This window comes from Heptranchias perlo, chromosome 21 (assembly GCF_035084215.1).
Source record: "Heptranchias perlo isolate sHepPer1 chromosome 21, sHepPer1.hap1, whole genome shotgun sequence".
In the NCBI taxonomy this organism is placed as follows: domain Eukaryota; kingdom Metazoa; phylum Chordata; class Chondrichthyes; order Hexanchiformes; family Hexanchidae; genus Heptranchias; species Heptranchias perlo.
In genome coordinates, this window is record NC_090345.1 from 18,844,539 (window position 1) to 18,868,337 (window position 23,799).

Sequence of the window (23,799 nt, forward strand, 5' to 3'; positions counted from 1 at the left end):
AAGATGAGGGGGAGAGGAAGGGAGTGCTGAGGAAGGGGAATTCAGATCAGCAAGGGTAGGGGGATTCAGGTATCGAAGAGCCGTCCATTGGTGGAGTTGTAACGGGACATACAACCAGTGGGTGGTGGGGAGGAGGTCGAAGCCATGGTTAGAGATTAATTCATTTTTGAAACTATCAGAGCCCCAAGTCTAGCTTCAGCACTCTGTGGGAGTTGAGAGGAAAAGATATATAGAAGCATACAGAGAGAAAGGGGGAGAATGTGAGAGGAATGCAAAATGAAAGACATACAAAGAAAGAGATAGATACACAGAGAGTATTTGTTTGAGACACCAGTAGAGAGGAGACAGGGACAGAAACTTACAAAAAAGGGAGAAAACAAATGAAGAAAAGTCACAGAGGTACATAGGAACATAGGACTATGAGTAGGCCATTCAGCTCTCGAGCCTGTTCTGCCATTCAATTAGATCATGGCTGATCCGTATCTTAACTCCACCTACCCACTTTGGTTCTATAACCTTTAATACCCTTGCCTAACAAAATTCTATCAATCTCAGTTTTGAAATTTTCAATTGACGTATTTAGGGCAGAGAGTTCTAAATTTCCACTGCTCTTTGTGTGAACAAGTGCTGTCTGATATCACCCCCGAATGGCCTAGTTCTAATTTTAAGGTTATGCCTTAAGTTCTGAAGAAAGGCCTTCAACCTTAAACGTTAACTCTGTTTCTTTCTCCACAGATGCTGCCTCACTTGCTGAGCTTTTCCAGCATTTTCTGCTTTTATTCCAGATTTCCAGCATCCGCAGTATTCTGCTTTTCATTTAGGGTTATGCCCCCTTGTTCTGGACTCTCCCACTAGAGGAAATAGTTTCTCTCTATCTACCCTATCAAATCCTTTAATCATCTTACACACTTCAATTGGGCCACCCCTTAATCTTCTACATTCAAAGGAATACAAGCCTAATCCATGCAACTTTTTTTCTTTTTTTTGTGTGTTTAGACCCCCCCCCTTTTATAAGAAGGGGGTTTAGGATGTATTTATGTGCAGAAAAACCAAAAAAAACAAAATAAGTATCAAATTAAAATTTTATTATGTCGGTCCAGGATGCACTCCAGTCCCTGCGGTGCCCACTGGTCGCAGAAAGCCTCAAGCGTACCGGCAGACACCGCGTGCTCCCTCTCCAGGGCCACCCGGGCGCCGAGAATTCCGCGGAAGAGAGGCAGACAGTCGGAGCGACCGCCCCCATGGTCCACGTCTAACTTGGACCTGTGGATAGCCACCTTGGACAGGCCCACAAGGACGTCCACCGATCTGCCCGCCTCCCTCCTCACCGAACAGCCAAAGATCAGGAGCGTGGGACTGAAGTGCAGCCAGAACTTGAGGAGCAGCCCCCTTAAATAGTCAAACAGGGGCTGCAGCCTCCCACACCCTGTGAACAAATGAAACACGGACTCGTCCAGGCCGCAGAAATTGCAGGCAGCCTGGGAGTCCGTGAAATGGCGTAACCACCTGTTGGTCGCGACTGCTCCGTGCAACACTCTCCACCCCAGATCCCCAATGGCACATGGGAGGATCCCCGAGTAGAGAGCCCTCCACTGGGGACCCCCGCCTCCGCCGGACGGCAGGATAGTACGCCAGTAGTCTATGCAACTTGTCCTCAGAATTTAACCCTTTTAGCTGCGGTATCATTATGGTGAAACTGCGCTGCACCTCTTCCAAAACCAATATATCCTTCCTGAGGTGCGGTGCCCAGAAATGAATAAAGTACTCCAGATGAGGTCTAACCAGAGCTCCGTACAGCTGTAACATAACTTCCATCCCTTTGTATTCCGTCCCTCTTGAAATAAAGGCCAACATTCCATTATCCTTTTTAATTATTTTTTGTACCTGTCCACTAGCTTTTCGTGATTTCTGTACTTGGACCCCTAAATCTTTCTGCTCATGCACAGTTCCTAACTTCTTGTCATTTAGAAAATATTCTGATCTATCTTTCTTAGGTCCAAAGTGGATGACCTCACGCTTTCCCACATTGAACTCCATCTGCCACAGTTTTGCCCACTTTCTGCTCCCATCCACACTATTTACTGTGCTACCTAACTTAGTGTCATCAGCAAACTTAGATATATGGCTCTCTATTCCTTTGTCCAAGTCATTTATAAATATAATGAAAAGCTATGGCCCCATTAGAGGTTCCTGGGGTACACCACTAGTCACATCGGGTCTTTCTACAATAACAATAGTTTCTCTATTACCTTTTTTTTAACTTTATCATAGCATCATCGTATCATAGTATGGTACAGCACAGAAGGAGGCCATTTGGCCCATCGTACCTGTCCCGGCTCTTTGGAAGAGCTATCCAATTAGTCCCACTCCCCTGCTTTTTCCCCATAGCCCTGTAAATGTTCTCTCCTTGAAGTATTTATCCAATTACCTTTAGAAAGTTACTATTGAATCTGCTTCCACCACCCTTTCAGGCAGTGCATTCCAGATCATTACAACTCGTTGCTTAAAAATATGTCTCCTCATGCCGCCTCCGGCTCTTTTGTCGATCACCTTAAGACTGTGTCCTCTGGTTATCAACCCTTCTGCCACGGGAAACAGTTTCTCCTTATTTACTCAATCAAAACCGTTCTTGATTTTGAACACCTCTATCAAATCTCCTCTTAATCTTCCCTGCTGTAAGGAGAACGGCCCCAGCTTCTCCAGTGTCTCCACATAAATGAAGTTCTTCATCCCTGCTACCATTCTAGTAAATTTCTTCTGCACCCTCTCTAAGGCCTTGACATCCTTCTTAGAGTGTGGTGCCCAGAATTGAACACAATACTCCATCTGAGATCTAACCAGTGTTTTATAAAAGTTTAGCATAACTTCCTTGCTTTTTACTCGATGTGTCTATTAATAAAGCCAAGGATCCCATATGATTTTTTAGCAGCCTTCTCAACTTGTCCTGCCACTTTCAAAGATTTGTGTACATACACCCCCGGGTCTCTCTGTTCCTGCACTCCCTTTAAAATTGTACCATTTAGTTTATATTGCTACTCCTCATTCTTCCCACCAAAATGTATCACTTCACACTGCTCTGCGTTAAATTTCATCTACCATGTACCTGCCCATTTCACCAGTCCGTCTATGTCCTCCTGAAGTCTGTTACAGTCCTCCTCATTTTTTACTACATTTCCAAATTTCGTGTCATCTGTAAACTTTGAAATTATACTCTCTATACCCAAGTCCAAGTTATTAATATATATCAAAAAGAGCAGTGGTCTTAATACCGACCCCTGGGGAATGCCACTGTATACTTCCCGCCAGTCTGAAAAACAATCGTTCACCACTACTCTCTGCTTTCTGTCCCTTAGCCAATTTTGTATCCACGCTGCTACTGTCCCTTTAATCCCATTGGCTAACAAGTCTATTATGTGGTACTTTATCAAATGCCTTTTGAAAGTCCATATACACATCAACCACACTATCCTCATCAACCCTCTACATTACTTCATCAACATAGATTCTTCCCTTGATTTATTTTTATTATCTCTCTGTATTTTATCCTCATCCTCTACTTTGAAGACCAATACATAGTAGCTATTAGTAAGTCTGCCATTTCCTGATTTCCAATTACAATTATCATTAAGCGATACACGTTACTCTTATCCACTCTCTTAATATATTTGTAAAGCCTTTAGAGTTGTCCTTGATATCCCCATCAGAGTCAACAATGAGAGAAAATATGAGGGAGAAAAGAAAACAGAAAGATTGGAGGGTAAATAGAAAGGCAGTGCGAGGAAAACAAGGAATTGCAACAAGAAACAAGCAAAGATACAAGAGGCGGGAGGTACAAATTTCATTTTAATTTCCGTCCGTGAGAAATGTCACAGGAAGTCAACTAGCATTACCAAATAGTGATCTGTGACTTTACTATATTGGGATGCCTTCCCACATCAGTTTATTTCACAATATTAAGGTTTTCAGGTTCAAAGGTTATACATGAGTACACAATATTATTTACCACAAAATAGGAGCATATTTGAAAATATAATAAGCAATGACATTAACATTAATTTACGATCAACCTTGTCGAGTTGCAAAAACTATCACTTTCCATTTCAAATGTTAATTTGTGTTAAACATTAAAGTAGGTCGAATCAAATCCATTGTTAGGAAAACACACAGATTACGCTTGAGGCTTTCCACGATCAGAGGGCACCGCAGGAACTGGAGTGCATCCTGGATCGATATAATAAAATTATAATTTGACACTTATTTTGGGTTTATTGGTTTACTGCACATAAACACACCCTAACACCACCGCCACCCCCTTCTGATAAAAGGGGGGCCTAAAACACACACAAAAAAAGAAAAAAAACACACAGATTAATAAATGGCAGTTACTAAAATAATTAACAAATCTAGTAACAAGGGCAACTACTCAGTTGAACCATGAGAAAAGACGAGCTTGCTGCGAGTGTGAAAAAACACAAGCAGTTGCTACTATCGCAGTCAATCACCTGGCAGCTGATTAGTTTACCCCGGGGGGGGGGGGGGGTGTGGTCTGGTGGCGTCAGAGCGCCGATGATTTCTGATTGGCTGTCATGTTGGCAGGGCGAATGATCAGGGCGCTGGTGAGTGGTGATTGGCTGGGCTGAGCCCGGCCGTGTAGTTACGCCATATTTGTTGTCGTGTCAGGGCCGGAGTCTGCGGCAGTGACAGTGATCGGCGCTTCAGCTCAGCGCTGTGGCTTTTTTTCCCCCCCCCATTGAGAAGCGATTCTGGGCCCCGAACAGGCGCCGGCGCTGCTCCGTTTATATTTTGAGCAGGAGTTGGGCCCGGAGCTGCTGCTGCTGCTTTTCCGTTCGACACAGGACTCGGGGGGGAGGATGGTGCACCGCTGAGGACAACGGGGGCCGCCGGGCTGGATGAGGCCGTGAGTTGGTGGTGAGTTCGGCAAGATGCATTCGTGTTTATCGTTATTTTCTTTCCTCCAACCCGTTTCCTGATGAATCCGGAGTTAATAAACTGACCCCCTGGCTGCAGGCCTGTGATTGCATCTCCTCCCTCCCTCTGATTTCCTCCGTGGTGGGTGAAAAGCTCCTTTTTTATTTTGGTCGATTTGCTACCTGACGCATTTATTTACGTGTCGTGTGTGAGTCCTTATTGTTGAATCTCCTTTTCGGGAACCTGCACCACAGCTGTCATCGTTAGACAATCGGATACTGTATATGCGATCCTTTAACTACTGCACCAGGATCACAAAATCATTATTATAATTTCATCACGTCGGCCCTATTGTGTTAATATGATTTTACTGCATGTGTACCTGCCAAAAAGTTGCAATAGATGTAACTAAAATATTTTACACCTGATGCTGCAAATGTCAGTACCGCAGATACTAGTTGGTTTTGCATTCCTGTCATTTTTTGCGAGAAGTGTTTTAAACCTCTAGTATTGTATTTTGAAATGTATAATTCTGAATGGTTGGTTAAGCAAAGGACGGCATAATAGTCCAAGGCTACCTTCTAATCGAAGCCAGGCGTACTAAACGCTTTCATTGTTGAAGTACTGCACAGCGTATTACAAAAAAATAATTAACGTTGCTTGGTTATAAGGATATAAATCTGATCAATGTTCAGTTTCTCCATAGCAACGTATCGAAGTTCGTGTCTCGTTATGTTCAGCAAATGGCGATGAGTTTTCTTTTTATAGTAATATATGTATTTATATACCAGAAGATATGTCTGGATTGTAAACAGGGCATCAAAATGGCCAAGAAAAATTTCGAATTGAATATAGCAAGAGAAGTGAAATATTATAATGTTTAAGTTATATTAAGAGATAAAGAAAAACTAGGGTTGGAGTGGGGCCATGAAGTGGAAGTGGATGAGGGCATTACAACTGATGCTACACAGGCTGCAAAAGTGCTAACTAAGTTTTTTTTGCCTCTGCCTTTTATCAAGTAATTGCTCTGGAAAGGGAACTAGAGGTAAGTTGTGACTCTATTTTCATTCCTACTAGTATGGTTGCCAAACAGCTGTGCAACTTTAAGGTAAATAAATCTCATTGGCTGGATAAGATGGGCCTGAGGAAATAAGGGAGGAAATTGGAGGAACTCTGGCACTTTGAGAGTGGTGGGGGTCTGGAACTCACTACCTGAAAGGGTGGTAGAGGCAGAAACCCTCAACTCATTTAAAAAATACTTGGATGTGCACTTGAAGTGCCGTAACCTACAGGGCTATGGACCAAGTGCTGGAAAGTGGGATTAAACTGGATAGCTCTTTCTCGGCCAGCACTGACACGAGCGGCCAAATGGTCCCCTGTGCTGTAACTTTCTATGATTCTAAATCTTTCAGGACTGGGAAAAGGCACCTGTTACTCCTATTTTTTGAAAAAGGTAGCAAAAGTGACACAGGAAACTACAGACCAGAGTTTGATGTCCATTGTGGGTAAAATTATGGGAGCCCTTATTAGAGATAAGCTCATGGAGCAGCTGGATTAAAAAATAAAATCATGAAAGACAGCCAATATGGGTTTATGAAGGGGAAGTCTTGTCAATCTGACTTATTAATTTTCTTTGAGGTTGTGATGAAGGAGGTTGATGGGAGTAAGACAGTGGATGTGGTGTACTTGGATCTCAGTAAGGCCTATGATAGTTCCTTTGGAACGGCTGGTACTGAAAATAAAGAAAGCTGGAATCAGTGGAAATATTTTACAATTGATATGTAATTGTAATTGGTTGACCAATAGAACCCAGAGGATTGTGGTACAGGGATTGTCATCAGCCTGGGAAAATGTCCTTGCTGGGAGGTTAACTAGTGCTGTTGGGGAGGGTTTAAACTAATTTGGCAGGAGGAAGGGAGCCAGGATGAAACGGCAAAGAGGAGAGACAGGGTGCATAGAAAACTAGGAAGGCTAAACCGTAACAGAATAAAGAATAGTGTAGAAAGAACAGGAATTAGATGGTGGAAAAAAAAAAGCAAAACCAACTAGCATGATGTTGGAATGCATGTGTGTTAATGTGAGGAGAGTTGCAAATGCAAACTTGAGCTGTAGGCACAAGTTGCCATGTGGGTTTATGATATAGTGGCTATAATGGAGACCTGGCTTAAAAATGGGCAGGAATGGGAACTAAACATTCCTGGCTACAATGTATTCAGGAGGGATAGGGAAGGAAAAAAGAAAGGATGGGTGGTGGCAATATTGATGAAGGATAATATTAGTTCTTTAGAGGGATGATATACTAGAGGGGTCAAAGACTGAATCTATTTGGTTAGAGTTAAGGAAAAGAAAAAGAGCTGTTAGATTGCTGGATGTTTACTACAGATCCCCAAATAGTGAGTAGAAGATAGAGGAGCAAATCTGTAGGCAAATTTCAGAGAAATGTAAAAATAATAGAGCAGTAATAGTATTGGACTTCAATTACCCTAATATAGACGGGGGGGGGGGGGGGGGAGTGTAAATGGCACGAAGGGTGAAGAATTCCTAAAATGTATATTTTGTGTAGGTTGGCATCACTCAGTCAACAAGTCACCCGGTCCAGATGGGATGCATTCTAGGTTGCTGAGGGAAGCAAGGGTGGAGATAGCAGAAGCTCTGACCACTATCTTTCCATCCTCCTTGAATATGGGAGTGGTGCCAGAGGACTGGAGTTTGGAAATGTTACATCCTGGTACAAAAAAGGGGAGAGGGATAAACCTGGTAACTACAGGCCAGTCGGTCTAATGTCAGTAGTGTGAAAACTATTAGAGACCATTGTCAAGGGCAAAATGAATTCTTATCTGGAGAAGCATGGGTTAATAAAGGACAGCCAGCATGGATTTGTTAAAGGCAAATTGTGTCTGACTAACCTGATTTGAGTTCTTTGGTAAAGTAACAGAGAATTGATGAAGGTAATACAGTAGATGTTGTGTGTGTATATATGGACTTTCAAAAGGCATTTGATAAAGTACCACATAACAGACTTATTCGGAAAATAGATGCACGTGGGATTGAAGGGACGGCGGTAACTTGGTTATGTAATTGGCTATGGGATAGGGGGCAGAAAGTAGTGTTGAATGATGTTTTTCTGACTGGCGAGAAATATTCAGTGGGGTCCCCCAGGGATCGGTATTAGGACCATTGCGTGTGTGTATATGTATATGACCTGGACTTGGATATAGGGAATACAATTTTGAGGTTCATAAATGATGCAAAACTTGGCAGCGTAGTAGATAGGAGGAGGAGGAGGAGGAGGAGGAGGAGGATAGTAGCAGACTTCAGGAGGACATAGACAGACTGGTGAAATTGACAGACACATGGCAGATGCAATTTAATGTGGATAAGTGTGAAGTAATACACTTTGAGAGGAACAACATGGAGAGACGGTATAACTAAATGGCACTATTTTGTGGGTGGTGCAAGAGCAGAGGGACCTGGGGATGCATGTTCGCAAACCTTTGAAGGTGGCAGGGCAAGTTGATAAGGTGGTTAAGAAAGTGTATGGGATACTTGGCTTTGTAAATAGGGGCATTGAATACAAAAACAAGGAAGTCATGCTTCACAAATCTCTAATTAGGCCTCAGTGTGTTGTGTACAATTCTGGGCACCACACCTTTTTTAGGAAGGATGTCAAAGCCTTGGAGAGGGTCCAGAGGAGGTTTACCAGAATGATACCAGGGTTGAGGGACTTCAGTTCTGTGGAGAGATTAGAGAAGCTGGGATTGTTCTCCTTAGAGCAGAGAAGGTTAAGGGGAGATGTAATAATAGAGGTATTCAAAATTGAGGGTTTTTGAGAGCCAGTAGGGAGAAACTGTTTCCTCTGGCAAGTGGGTCAGTAACCAGAGGTCACAGATTTAAAGTAATTGGCAAAAGAACTAGAGGAGAATTTTTTTTCATGGAGTATTAAGATCTGGAATGCACCATCTGAGAGTGGTGGAAGCTGATTCCATAGGAACTTTCAAAAGGCAATTGGACATGTACTTGAAGACTAATTTGTAGGGTTATGGAGAAAAAGCTGGGGTGTGGGACTAAATTGGACAGCTTTCTCAAAGAGGCGACACGGGCATGACAGGTCATATGGCCTCCTTCTGTACTGTAAGATTCAATGATTCTAATGTTACCAGTGGGGTCCCACAGGGATCTGTTTTGGGACCTCTTCTATTTAATATCTTCATAAATGACCTGGAGCTAGGAGTCACGAGCACAATGCTAAGGCTAAATTTGCAGATGATGCAAAGCTAATGAATGTGGTAGACTCCAAAGCTGAACAGGATAATAGAGGAGGTTTGAATATACTTGAGAATTGGGCAGACAGGTGGCAAATGAAATGAAAAGTACTTCACATGGGGACAAAATATCTGGGAAGGGACTATTAGTTAAATGGAAAGATAAAAATGTGCATGGAAAATGCAAGAGATTTGGGGTTCCCGATTGACAAATTGAAGCTATCGCAACGCTGCTCAGTGGCAGTGAGGAGAGCAAATAAGATGCTGGGATGTATCAAAGAGCCCAATATTATGCCAGAATAGTGAGGTAATGCTGCCACTTTATAAATCATTGGTATGACCACACTTAAAATACTGTGTACAGCTCTGGTTGCTACAGTTTAAAAAAAAAGATATTGCAGCGATTGAAAGGTTACAGAAGAGCAACCAGCATGATTAAAGGGATGGAGGGATTGGATTATAAGCGGTGATTATGTAAATTGGGCATGTTCTCACCAGAAAAGAGGTTGAGAGGCAACATGATGGCTGTTTTTAGGATTCTAAAGGGACTCGATAATGTAGACCACGACAAGCTGTTTCACCATGTCCAGAATAGTAGTACCAGAGGACGTGGCCTGCGCTTGAAGGGGGGTAAATTCAAAACTCATCTGCGGAAACATTATTTCAATGAGCGAGTGGTAAATCTGCGGAACAGGCTCCCTAGGGAGACGGTGGAATTCCCTATTGATTCATTCAAATGCAAATTAGATAGATTTCTTTCAGAAAATAATATTTTGGGATACATTGAGTAATTTGAGAACACCTGCAGAACATTCTTGCTCTTCAAAACATGAGAAAGCAGACGGGGTCTTGGTTTAATGTCTCCTCTGAAAGACGGCACCTCCGACAGTGCAGTACTCCCTCAATATTGCACTGAAGTGTTGGCTTACATTATGTGCTCAAGCCTCTGGAGTTGAACTCACAACCTTCTGACTCGGGTGACACCTAAGTGGGGACATTTTTAAACTCTGCACAAGCTGGCAGATCTGTTTAATTGGGACCCCCACTTTCTTGGCATTTGAGGCACTGGTTTGGAACTTTGATCTGTTGCTGAGCCTCCCACTCTGAAAGATTATGCCGTTGAGCCTTAGAAACACTGAACCTCTTAGCCTTGATCATGTTGTAATATTTTTGTAAAAAAAAGTAGTCGCAAAATGTATTTGTTAGATGAATAATGAAGGTAAAGGGCATTGCAAGACTTTAACTGAATCAGGGCAAATCTGTAATTGTGCAGAACATACATGGTTTGGGGAAACAAACTTGCACATGTTATTCTGCATCACTTTGTGTATCTAGTCTCAGAACAAATGTCTGTATTTTCTATTAAACCTTTTTTTATGGTGCAAGCAGATACTCTATTGTATTTGGAAGATTTTTTTGTAATTCATCTGAAAAAACCTGATATTCTGTATCACCCTGTGTCATTTTGCATCATGACCATGTAGCAGTGGAAAGAAGGTTGCAGGAGAAGTTGAGAGAAATTCATTTTATGAAATTGGAAAGCAAATAACTGGGGAGGAGTGGATTACAAAGGCAGAAATGCAATTGACAGGTTCTGATGCAGTCATAATTGGCAAGCGTCAAATCTGAATAACTTTTTGGGCACCTTAACCTGAACATTCACTACTGTGACATTTTCTATGCAAATTACAGCTTAGATGACTGCACCAGTAGTTGTAGTGACCATTATACTTTTAACATCAAAGTGAGTGGGCAGCATAACTGCAGCTTCGAGCTTACGTTATTGTTCAGTGGGGAACAGCAAAGTATTGCACACCTACATTCAAGCATACACACAGTGTGCTGTTTGCCAATCTCTGACTGCCAATGAAATATTAATGGTTGAATAAAGCTAACAGGCTAATCAGCTGTTTTCAATGATCAGAAATTGAATGTTAGTACAGCAGCAAAGCAGTTTAAACCATTTGCAGTTATTAACAAGTGTGCAAAATCATTTCTGTTTCACATGCTGTCATTGGCAGAACCTAGTAGTAACGCTATTATGTAAATGATTTCTGTATAATTGCCAGTGTTCTAATGGATGTGACACATTCAGGCAGTGTAAAAGACTTGCAACAGTGCTAAATGATCAATATAATTCAAGCATTAGGTATAAAAAGTGGCTTGCCATTTTGTATTTTGCTTTTACCAGTCTAAATTCTGACTTTAATAACATACAATATTTCATTTTATAAATTAAATTGTAATTTAGTTTTAATAGTTTTGCAGGGAATGAAATGGCCCATGATCCCTAAGTTTTTAGAATTACACGGTAGAGCACGTTCAAAGGTTGATTGCACATGTTCTGCCAAAGAAATGGGCTTGATGAACTGAAAAAGCTTTCATGATCCCATGCTTTCTAATCAGTTCTTAATGTACAGCAGTTACAAAGATTTATAACGCAACACGATTGTTTTACTGAGACTGAAAAAGTTTGAATTTCATTTTGTTTGTATGGATTTTTGAAGTATATTTAATGGATCAGAAATAGCTGTGCAGTTTATTTCCAAACTTGTTACTTTTAAAATGCATAAGTGACACTGAACGGATAAAGGGAAAATGATTTAATTCCTGTCTCACTTGCCATTTTATCAGCAGTTTTAAAATCGCTACTCTGAGAGCTCAGTATAAGTTTACTTTGCGTGGGCCCAGTTCTAAGGAACCATTAGAACAGACTGATTCTACTTAGCAAATGAATATACTTTTTATATTTAAAAATGAGCTTTTATGGTGGCCATTCAGAGGAATGAATAGAAATCCACCCTTCCTTGAAGATCACATTAGGGTTATTATAAACATTGCGGTATAATGGGAAGTCCCTGGGATGGATAAAAATACTTTTATATTGCTCTGGTTTTGGGAGTGGTGCTATATTGGCCTTCTGGCACCACTCTCCCTTTCTAGCAGAAACAGAGCCAGTGCACCCAGTGGCACAACACCCACAAAAAGTGCATCTCTGCTGCTGCTAGAACAAGGTCTGCTGTTTCTTTCCAAGTGCAGCTGACTACAGGAGAAATGTTCGTTGGCAGTGGTGGCTTCTAGTAACATAAAAACACATACAGCTATCTCCAGATAAATGCACACAACTGATCAAAGCATAATTTCAGTGTACCAAACCACATTTCTCCTACTATGTAGAATTACTAATCCAAACACCATGTTTTAAAAACAAAATGTTGATGTACTTTCATAGTACATTTTTAAATGTAGTAAACTTGTTTATTAATAAACTTGTGTTTAGAGATAGTCGCATGTTTTAGATATTCAATTAAATGTGTAATGTTTTTTGATATTTTTCTTGTCTGCTCAATGAATTGTTGATTAGTGGGCTATGGTACAAAGGTTTGTCCATTAGCTATTTTTAGTTTACATGTTTATCAAAATCATGATTAAGGCATATAGCAACTAGTTTTTTTTTCTCAATGCTTCATTATTGGCTTTACTATAATTATTGGTGGCACTACCATTTATGCCAGTTAAGTATTTTCCACTAGTACTAATATTTTGGTACATAATTTATAACCACTATGTTCAAGCAGCTGGTGTGAAGTAACATAGGTACAGACAATTGATTCCATCATTCTGGCAGTGAGTACAGTTCTATTATCCAAATATTCAGGTATGTCTAAAACACATGGAAGTATTCATTATTATCATTAGTAGATATAGAAAGAAGGGAAGTCTTGCATTTATATAGTGTCTTTCACGACCTCAGGATGTCCAATGCTTTACAGCCAATGAAGTACTTTTAAAGTTAGTCACTGTTGTAATGTAGGAATGTTAATAAGTGTATTAATACTTGTACTTCTGTAGTGCCTTTCACATGAAACATCTCAAAGTGCTTTCCACATGACTGAGTATTAAGCATGTGGGTTATTTCAAAACAATAATTCCCTGGTCTCAATAAAGTCATCAAGATTACACAACCCATTTGGCAAGTATACAATAAATAGCATTATTATTTTTATGGAACAGAAAATACTAATTTATTGTACATGGTTATATTTTGCTAGTCCCCAGGAACGATGGATTCGGTTTGGGGGCAGTGCATTTATGTACTGGCTAACAAATTATCAAATTTCCCAAGGCATTTTACAGGCGGGGGATGATGGACATCCTGTAGGATGAGAGAGACATGTCGGTGAAGGTGACCGTACTGCTTTAAAACATACATTCTTGAGGCTTTTGAAGGAGGAAAGAGTGGTAGCAAAGTTGAGGTTTAGGGAGAGTACGGTGTGGCTCAGCCATGTTGCTGTGGGAAAGTGCCAGTTTGATGCTGGACGCTTCCTTACAGATCAGGATAAAACTGGCAGTGTCAGGTTCAGAAAAGTATTCAGATGCTGGAGGGAGCAGGTTGGTTGTAGTTGGTAGAGGGAAAAGGCTGGGAGTTGGGGGCTGGTCAGAGTGGGGCAAAGAAATTGAAGGGTGCTTGTTCATGTGAAATATAGAGCAGCTATGTGATGTGCTCCTCTATAGCTGTCTATTTTTCAGAATTAGGCTGTAATGTCCATGGAAGGAATGGGCTTATGGACTAAATATCATTTTATGATTTCATGCTTTTTGGTGGGATTTTAATATACTGAAGTTTAGAAATGTTGTATCTTACTGAGGACCAGAAACATACATTTGAATCTCATTTTTAACTAAGGATGTAGGAAAAATCATTTAAAATCAATCCCCTTCAATAATTTAACTGAAGAGGGGTAAAGGAAAGATAGCGTGCAAGATTAGAAGTTTTTGAATCACTATGGTCTCTTTTTCATTCTTTGTTTACATGCAATTTCTGCTGCCCTTTTGAATTCTTTCTTGTCCTTAGTTTCTGAACCACCTATTCAGCTATTATGGTAGTTGACGCTTTGTTACATTTTGGTAAAGGAAAGTTAGGTAATAGTCCTAATATTAGGTAATTTTAAAAGGTCTGCAAATGCGTTTAGGCATCATTGCATACTTACATCAAGTTGCATCGTAATTACAGCACAAACAGGCCATTCAGCCCAACTGGTCTGTGTTGGTGTGTATGCTCCACATGAGCCTCCTCCCTCCCTTCAGCTCACCCTATCAGGATACCCTTCTATTCCTTTCTCCCCCCATGTGCGAATCTAGCTTTCCTTTAAATGCATCTATGCTATTTGCCTCAACTACTCCTTGTGGTAGCGCGTTCCCACACTCTTGGGTAAAGAAGTTTCTCCTGAATTTCCTATTGGATTTATTAGCGACTATTTTATATTTATGACCTTTTAGTTTTTGACTCCCTCACAAGTGGAAACATACTTGGTGCACTCACTGTGCTCCTGATGTTCAGGATGGAAGTGTTCTGTGCAGGCTTTTAGAAAGCACCTTTTATACACTTGTGTGTGTTAATAGACAAATGATTCCTGTCAGCAATTGGTGTGCTTTTCAGTGCTTCTAGAACCTTTAGATTTACATTGCGTAAATTGGAACTTGTTTTAACTGAGCTTTCCTGCAAGATGTTTGACTAACAGTTACAATATTAAATAAAACAATTCATTCCTAAATATTGAAGCTTTCATTCAGTGATTAAGAAGTCTAGTTGCTGTGTAACACAGAGCAATTGAAGAGATGAAACTATTACCCCACCCATCGGTGACGCAGTTCAATCCACACAAGATCTTTTTAGAATTGCACTCTGATATTTCAAACCACACCTTGAGGTTAAATTTGGAAGGTCAGAACTTTATGACTGATAGAAATCTAAACAAGTTCTAATTGGTATTGAAGGATCTTTGATATGTGACCTATGGGAATGATTTTCTCTGTGCTCTATATGTAGCAAAACTAAACCCATTTTAATAAGTATGCTTAAGATTTTGCTACACATAGCGCGCAGGGAAAATCTGCCACTCGTGCATCAACTCACTCTAATTCTATAATACATTCAGTAGTAATGAATTCTATCAAGTCTGTTACACAGTTGAGGAATGTAATTGGTCTGCAGTGTTCTTGTTATGGAGCAAAAATATTAATTATTTTCCCACACTCGTGGCATCAAGCAGCCAGAACAAATGTTGGGAGTGTTTCATTTTTGCCAGAAAATCAAGTTATTAGACTTCGGCACTCCTATTCTGACGAATAACATACTGCATCTGTCTTTGAGGAAAAAATAACTAACTTGTTCCAGCAGGAGCAGTAATAAAATAAACATCCTGAATCCAAAATGTACCTGATTAAAATCAGTGCTATATACTTGAACAAGTCTTCTGATTTCTTGATTGTTAATTGGTAGATAAATAGAAATATACTATTTGTTTACTCCAAAAATGCCATAAAACATAATTTTATAAATTGAACTTAGCAGTAACTTAATACAACACTATGCCTTTCAAGAGATGACGATGAATATTGTAAAGTTTTGCTGTTTAAAAAGCCACTTAAACACATTGGGCTGGATTTTGCTGTGAGCGGCGAACGAAAGGCACTAGCCGTTTGTTAGACTTGCACTTGCCCATAGACTTTCTACATGGTTTTGCACTGCAAGTTACTGTAAGTTAGATCCAAACAGCGCAGCACTCTCTATAGGGCATCTGGGACCTGTGTGAACAGGACAAGTAATTGTGTCTCCTTAACCAATCAGATTGAAGAATCGTTGAGCCTGAACCAGGGAGCCTAATTTCGAATAGTGAATTCAATGTCAAATCGGGGAAAGAAAGATTGGATTGAGATAAGAGACGGAAAGAAAAAGTTTTTAAAAATTTATTTAAATTTAAAAGAAAATCTCCAACAATAATTAAAAGCTGAAGGAATGAGACACCACATTTGTAAGTCAGTTTTTCAGTGCCAGAGAGGTTGTTTGTCAGTAACTAAGACATACCACAATGTTAAAAGGATACGTAGACTGGAGTGGACAAGCCCTAACTTTCTGTGGCGCGTTTAGTCCGAATCTACGGTGTCAGTACAGGAACTTCACGTCATTCAATCCATTTGAATGGGGAGCCAGACAGCGAGATGCTGTTTTTGTGCAGCTTGAGAAGAGGCAGCACATCTCAGAAAGCAACTTCCGGATTCCCGCATTTAACTGCACATATACGCTCGCTGGAAGTTGCTGTCCGATTTGCGCATAAATAACATTGAGCGCGGTTAGTCTAACCGTTATTTTCACAGCAAAATACGACCCATTGAATCAGAAAGGAGTGTCAGTTGTACCTTTTCTCAGTTGACATTTTTAAGTGGGAGTAGCAAATTTTAGATGAGAAATTACAAAGGCAAGACAGTTGAAACTGGTATGTTCAGAGATCTAATTAACATGCAGCTGTGCAGTTTTGGGTTGGTGCCACATTGAGAGCTAAGGGCAAAGTTGAAGGATGTCGTCTTCAATTTTATTTTAGTAATTGAATTTCTTTTGCAATTTTAAGTACTGTTTAAGTATTGTTTTCTTCAGTAATGGTGTGTATACTTTTAAAAAAAAAATTATCATACCAATGCTGTTCAGCTTCCCAATAGGTGTTTAATTTCTGATTACAAAAAAAACCAGGAAAAATAAATTACAAAAGAATATCAGGAGGCCATTCTGCCCTTCCAGCTTGTTCCGCCATTTAATTAGATCACTACTTAAATCAGTACTTAAATTCCATTTATCTGTCTTTTCTCTATATCCCTTCATACCCTTACCTAATGAAAATCTTTTGATCTTGGTCTTGAAAATTTAAATTGACCCAGTGTCCACAGCCTTTTGGGGAAGAGAGTTCCTGTTATATGCTACCCTTTGTGTGAAATAGTGCTTCCTGATTTTATTCCTAATGTGCCTACCTCTAATTTTAAGACTATGCCTCCTTGTTGTGGATTCCCTCACCAGAGGAAATAGTTTATTTGTATCTACTCTATTGAATACCATTATCATTTCAAACATCTTGACTAGATCACCCCTCAACCATCTAAACTCAAGGGAATTCAAACCAACTTTTTGTAGCTTACTCAAATTTTACCCTTTTGGCCCTGGTACTATCCTGGTGAATTTGCACTGTACCCACTCCAAGACCAGAATATCTTTCCGGAGATATGGTGCCCAAAACTGAACACAATACTCCAGGTGGGGCCTGACCAAAGCATCCCTGAAACATTACTTTCTCACTCTTGGCCTTTATCTCAAGGAGGTTGAAATACAACATTCCATTAATCTTCTTGATTGCTTTTTGTACTTGTGCACTAGCTTCTAGTGAGTTGTGTGCATGGACATCTAAATCACTTTGCTCTTCCATTGCACATAGTCACTCACCATTAAGAAAATATTCTGATTTATCTTTGATCCAAAGTGGATGACCTTGCACTTCCCCTCATTGTGCTCTGCTTGCCATAGTTTTGCCCACTTACTTAGTTTCTTTGTCCCACTATAACTTTCTGTTCCCATCTACACAAATTACTCTGCCTCCTAACTTTAGTCATCTGCAAACTTGAGTATACAACTCTGTTCCTTCATCCAAGTTGTTAATATCTATGGTGAGAAACTAAGGCCCCAATGCAGATCCCTGTGGAACACCATTTGTCACATCCCACCAATCTAGAGAACATTCCCTTCATTTGTCTTGTATCTGCCAACCCATGTCACAAGGTTACCTCCAATTCCGGGTGCTTTTGTTTTTGATGATCTCTTGTGCGGAATCATTATCAAATGCCTTCTGGAAGTCCATATAGACAACATTCATAAACACTCCCCTAACCACCCTCCTAGTAATCTTAAAAAATCCAATTAGACTAGTCAGACATTACCTACCCATCATAGATCCATATTATCTCTCATTGGTCAGCTCATACATGTCCCAAGTGCTCAGTTACTCAGTCCCTCATGATAGATTCCAGTAACTGATATTAAATTGACAGGGCTGTGATTACCTGGTTTAATAATGGAATGATATTTGCAATCTTCCAAATTCCATAGATGCAATTCCTGAATCTAAAGAATTTTGGAAAATTATGACTAACCTATTTCTTTTAATACCCTGGGGTGAAAACCATCAGGTCCCGGAGATTTGTCTATCTTGGGTCCCATTCTTTTCTCCATTACCATTTTTAAAAAACTTGTATTATATCCACTAAGTTCTTCCCCATGACTTATTTTTAGGTTTCCTTGTACCACTGGTATTTTGTGCTTTCTCCACTGTGAAAACAGATACAAAGTACTCCCTTAATAGGTCTGCTATTTCCTTATTGTCCATTATAGTCTCTTCTGCATCTGTCTTTTAATGGGTGCTTAATATATTTATAAAAACTTTAACTGTTTGCTTTCTTACCCCTTGCAAGTTTTTTTCATATTCTCGTTTTGCACCTCTTATGTTCTTTGTATCCCTTTGTTGCTGGATTTCCACTTTTCCTTGCATTTCTGCAAGCCTTTTCTTTTAGATTGATATTGTCTCTTGTTTCTTGACCATTACATAAAATTGCACAGAAACAGACCATTCGGCCAAACAGGTCCATGCTGGTGTTTATTCTTCACAAGCTGCCTCCCTCCTTACTTCATCTAATCCTATCAGCATATCCTCTATTCCTTTCTCATGTTCATCTAGCTTCCCCTTAAATGCATCTGTGCTAGTCACCTCAACTACTTCTTGTGGTAGCGAGTTACACGTTCTAACGACTGAGTGAGTAAAGAAGTTTCTGCTCAATTCTCTATTGGATTTATTAGTGACTATCTTATGGTCTCCCTGCAAGTGGAAACATCTTCTCTGCACCTACCCTATTAAACGCTTTCATAATCTTAGACTTCTTATCAGGTTGCCCCTCGGCTTTTTTTCTAGAGAAAAGAACCCCACCCTGCTCAATCTTTCCAGTTAGGTATAACCTCTCAGTTCTGGTATCATCTTAGAAAATCTTTTTTGCACCTTCTCCAGTGCCTCTATCTTTTTTATAATATGGCGACCAGAACTGTTCACGGTACTCAGTGTGGTCTAACCAAGGTTCTATACAAGTTTAACATAACTTTTCTGCTTTTCAATTCTATCCCCCTAGAAATGAACCCCAGTGCTTGGTTTGCTTTTATTATGGCCTTATTAACTTTTAGTGATTTGCGTATCCGTACCCCCAGATCCCTCTGCTCCTCCACCCCAATTAGACTCTTATTATCCAAGCAGTAAGCGGCCCCTATATTCTTCCTACCAAAATGTAATACCTCACACTTGTCTACATTGAAATTCATTTGCCAATTACATGCTCATTCTGCAAGTTTATTAATGTCTTCCTGTATTTTGTCTCAGTCCTTCTTGGTATTAACTGTAGCCCCCACCCCCCATTTGAGGTCGTCTGCAAATTTTGAAATTGTACTTCTGATTCCTGAGTCCAAAGCATTTATGTAAATGGTGAACAACAGTGGTGCCAGCACCAATCCTTGTGGAACACCACTTCCCACCTTTTGCCAGTCTGAGTAACTACCTTTAACCGCTACTCTCTTCTGTTTTGTAGCCAGCTTGCTATCCATTCTGCTACTTGTCCCCTGACTCCATGTTACTCTGACCTTAGTCATGAATCTACCATGTCTGCTTAACTACAACAACAACAACAACAACTTGCATTTATATAGCACCTTTTTAATGTAGTAAAACATCCCAAGGTGCTTCACGATTGATTTTTAAACAAAATTTGACACCAAGCCACATAAGGAGATATTAGGACAGGTGACCAAAAGCTTGGTCAAAGAGGTAGGTTTTAAGGACCATCTCAAAGGAGGGGAGGGAATTCCAGAGTTTAGGCAACTGATGGCATGGTTGCCAATGGTGGAGTGATTAAAATCAGGGATGCACAAGAGGCAAGAATTGGAGGAGCACGGAGATCCCGAAGGGTTGTAAGGCTGGACAAAGATGGGGAGGGGTGAGACCATGGAGGGATTTGAAAAGAAGGATGAGGTTTTAAAATTGAGCTATTCCGGGAGCCAATGTATATCAGTGAGCACAGGAGTGATAGATGAACAGGACTTGGTGTGAGTTAGGATACGGGTGGCAGCAGCAGAGTTTTGGTTGAGCTCAAGTTTATGAAAGTGAGAGGCTGGCTAGGACAGCATTGAAATAGTTAAGTCTGGCAGTAACAAAGGCATGGTTGAGGGTTTCAGCAGCAAATGAGCTGAGCCAGGGGTGGAGACAGGCAAAGTTATGGAGATGGGCATAGGCGGTCTTGATGGAGTGGATATATGGATGGAAACTCATCTCTGGGTCAAATAGGATGCCAAGGTTGTGAAGAGTCTGGTTCAGCCTCAGACAAGTGGAGCCATTGCTTTTTAGGGGTGGGTATTGGTTTTGTATTGTACCAAATACTTTGAATATTTCCCACTGTTTATATGTACATTTACCTGTTAACACTTCAGCCCCATTTGCTGCGGTCAATTTATTTCTCATCCCATCGAAGTCTGCATTACTTAAATTTAAAATCTTGGATTTTGACTCTCCCTTCTCCCTCTCAAACCTAATCAAACTCTGGTTACTATTTGCAAGGTGTTTCCTTAACATCAGATTGTTAACTAATTCTGGTTTGTTTCTCGTCACTAACCTAGTATGGCTTGTTCCGTTGTCCATTCTGAAACATATTCGAGAAAACTGTCCTGAAATACATTCTAGAAACTCATTGCCTTTACTACTTGAGCAGTTCTGCTTTTCCGAGTCTATGTAAAAATGACTCCGACCAGAGTCTTGTATCCTTTGCTGTTCTGTAATGTTTGCACTGCCTGATCACCCTTACTGGAATCCCTTCTTTCTACTGCTATAATGTCTTTTATTACTGCTAATGTCTTTATAATGTATTGCTACTCTTCCTTTTTATATAGATCCTATAGCCTGGAATATTTAGCTCCCAATCATGCCCAGCTTGTAGCCAACTCTTTGTAATAGTTACTACATCATGCCCTTTTTAAGCTGAATTTGTGCTTCTAACTCCTTGTTTTATTTCTTATGCTACATGCATTTGTGCACAGAACTATTATTTGGGTAACTACCCCCCACCCTGCCCATGTGTTTGGCGGGTCTTTTTTGCATACTTTTCGACTTGGTGTGGATTTTCCCCTCCCAGCTCCCTAACTGCTTTAAATCTTTGCTCTGTTTACCCTTTCCACGCGGACATGGGCACCTCTCGTTTAGATGAAGGTCATCCCATCTGTTTCGCCTTCCTTGGCCCCAAAAGTGGTCCCAATGTTCCTGGAATCTGAAGCCCTCCTCTATACCAACCTTCCAGCCACACGTTTACAATCCTGTTCTTTTTCACCCTGCCTGGTCCTGCGTGTGTCACTGGGAATAATCCAGAGATTACTACCCTGGAGGTTCTGCTCCTTAATCTAGACTTTAACTCCTTGAAATCCCTTTGCAGAACCCTGAATCTTCTTCTAGTTATGTCATTGGTCCCCACATGAAGCACAACCTCTGGCTGCTCGTGCTCCCGTTCCAGAACCTTTTGTACTCGCTTTGTGATGAACCCTGGCACCTGGGAAGCAACATAGCATTCGAGACTCTGGATTACATCTATAAAAGAAACAGGAACATAGAAAATAGGAGCAAGAGTAGGCCATTCGGCCCTTCGGGCCTGCTCTGCCATTCAAAATGATCATGGCTGATCGTCGAACTCAGTACCCTGTTCCCGCTTTTTTCCGTGTATCCCTTGATCCCTTTAGCATTAAGAAATATATCTATCTCCTTCTTGAATACATCTAATGACTCGGCCTCCACTGCTTTCTGTGGTAGAGAATTCCACAGGTTCACCACCCTCTGAGTGAAGACATTTCTCCTCATCTCTGTTCTAAATGGCATACCCCATATCCTGAGAGTCTGACCTCTGGTTCTAGACTCCCCATCCATCAGGAACATCCTCCCTGCATCTAGTTTGTCTAGTCCTGTTAGAATTTTATGTTTCGATGAGATCACCTCTCATTCTTCTAAACTCTAGTGAATATAGGCCTAGTCAACCTAATCTCTCCTCATGCGTCAGTTCTACCATCCCAGGAATCAGTCTGGTAAACCTTTGTTGCACTCCCACCATAGCAAGGATATCCTTCCTCAGATAAGGAGACCAAAACTGCACACAATACTCCAGATGTGGTCTCACCAACGCCCTGTATAACTGCAGTAAGACACCCCTGCTCCTGTACTCACATCCTCTTGCAATGAAGGCCAACATACCATTTTCCTTCCCAACTGCTTGCAGCATAGCCCCTCACTATAGAATCCTCCACAATCACAACTTGCTTATTCTTACCACCTGTACTAGAATCATAGAATCATAGAAGTTACAACATGGAAACAGGCCCTTCGGCCCAACATGTCCATGTCGCCCAGTTTATACCACTAAGCTAGTCCCAATTGCCTGCACTTGGCCCGTATCCCTCTATACCCATCTTACCCATGTAACTGTCCAAATGCTTTTTAAAAGACAAAATTGTACCCGCCTCTACTACTGCCTCTGGCAGCTCGTTCCAGACACTCACCACCCTTTGAGTGAAAAAATTGCCCCTCTGGACCCTTTTGTATCTCTCCCCTCTCAACTTAAATCTATGTCCCCCTCGTTATAGACTCCCCTACCTTTGGGAAAAGATTTTGACTATCTACCTTATCTATGCCCCTCATTATTTTATAGACTTCTATAAGATCACCCCTTAACCTCCTACTCTCCAGGGAAAAAAGTCCCAGTCTATCTAACCTCTCCCTATAAGTCAAACCATCAAGTCCCGGTAGCATCCTAGTAAATCTTTTCTGCACTCTTTTCTAGTTTAATAATATCCTTTCTATAATAGGGTGACCAGAACTGTACACAGTATTCCAAGTGTGGCCTTACTAATGTCCTGTTCAACTTCAACAAGACATCCCAACTCCTGTATTCAATGTTCTGACCAATGCAACCAAGCATGCCGAATGCCTTCTTCACCACCCTATCCACCTGTGACTCCACTTTCAAGGAGCTATGAACCTGTACTCCTAGATCTCTTTGTTCTATAACTCTCCCCAACGCCCTACCATTAACGGAGTAGGTCCTGGCCCGATTCAATCTACCAAAATGCATCACCTCACATTTATCTAAATTAAACTCCATCGGCCCACAGGCCCAATTTATCAAGGTCCAGTTGCAATCCTAGATAACCTTCTTCACTGTCCACAATGCCACCAATCTTGGTGTCATCTGCAAACTTACTAACCATGCCTCCTAAATTCTCATCCAAATCATTAATATAAATAACAAATAACAACGGACCCAGCACCGATCCCTGAGGCACACCGCTGGACACAGGCCTCCAGTTTGAAAAACAACCCTCGACAACCACCCTCTGTCTTCTGTCGTCAATCCAATTTTGTATCCAATTGGCTACCTCACCTTGGATCCCATGAGATTTAACCTTATGTAACAACCTACCATGCGGTACCTTGTCAAAGGCTTTGCTAAAGTCCATGTAGACCACGTCTACTGCACAGCCCTCATCTATCTTCTTGGTTACCCCTTCAAAAAACTCAATCAAATTCGTGAGACATGATTTTCCTCTCACAAAACCATGCTGACTGTTCCTAATCAGTCCCTGCCTCTCCAAATGCCTGTAGATCCTGTCTCTCAGAATACCCTCTAACAACTTACCCACTACAGATGTCAGGCTCACCGGTCT

The 23,799-nt window shown here is 40.8% G+C and overlaps 1 protein-coding gene across 4 annotated transcripts in view; it reads left to right on the plus strand.

The window, feature by feature from the left end:
- The first annotated feature begins 4,669 nt into the window (after window positions 1-4,669).
- Window positions 4,670-23,799, plus strand: part of ccdc186 (coiled-coil domain-containing protein 186) — a 98,254-nt gene continuing 79,124 nt past the window's right edge. For all 4 annotated transcript variants that reach the window (XM_068002174.1, XM_068002175.1, XM_068002176.1 and 1 more), the window contains exon 1: window positions 4,670-4,929. The gene's annotated coding sequence lies outside the window, so the exon portion shown is untranslated. The remainder of the gene's footprint in view (window positions 4,930-23,799) is intronic.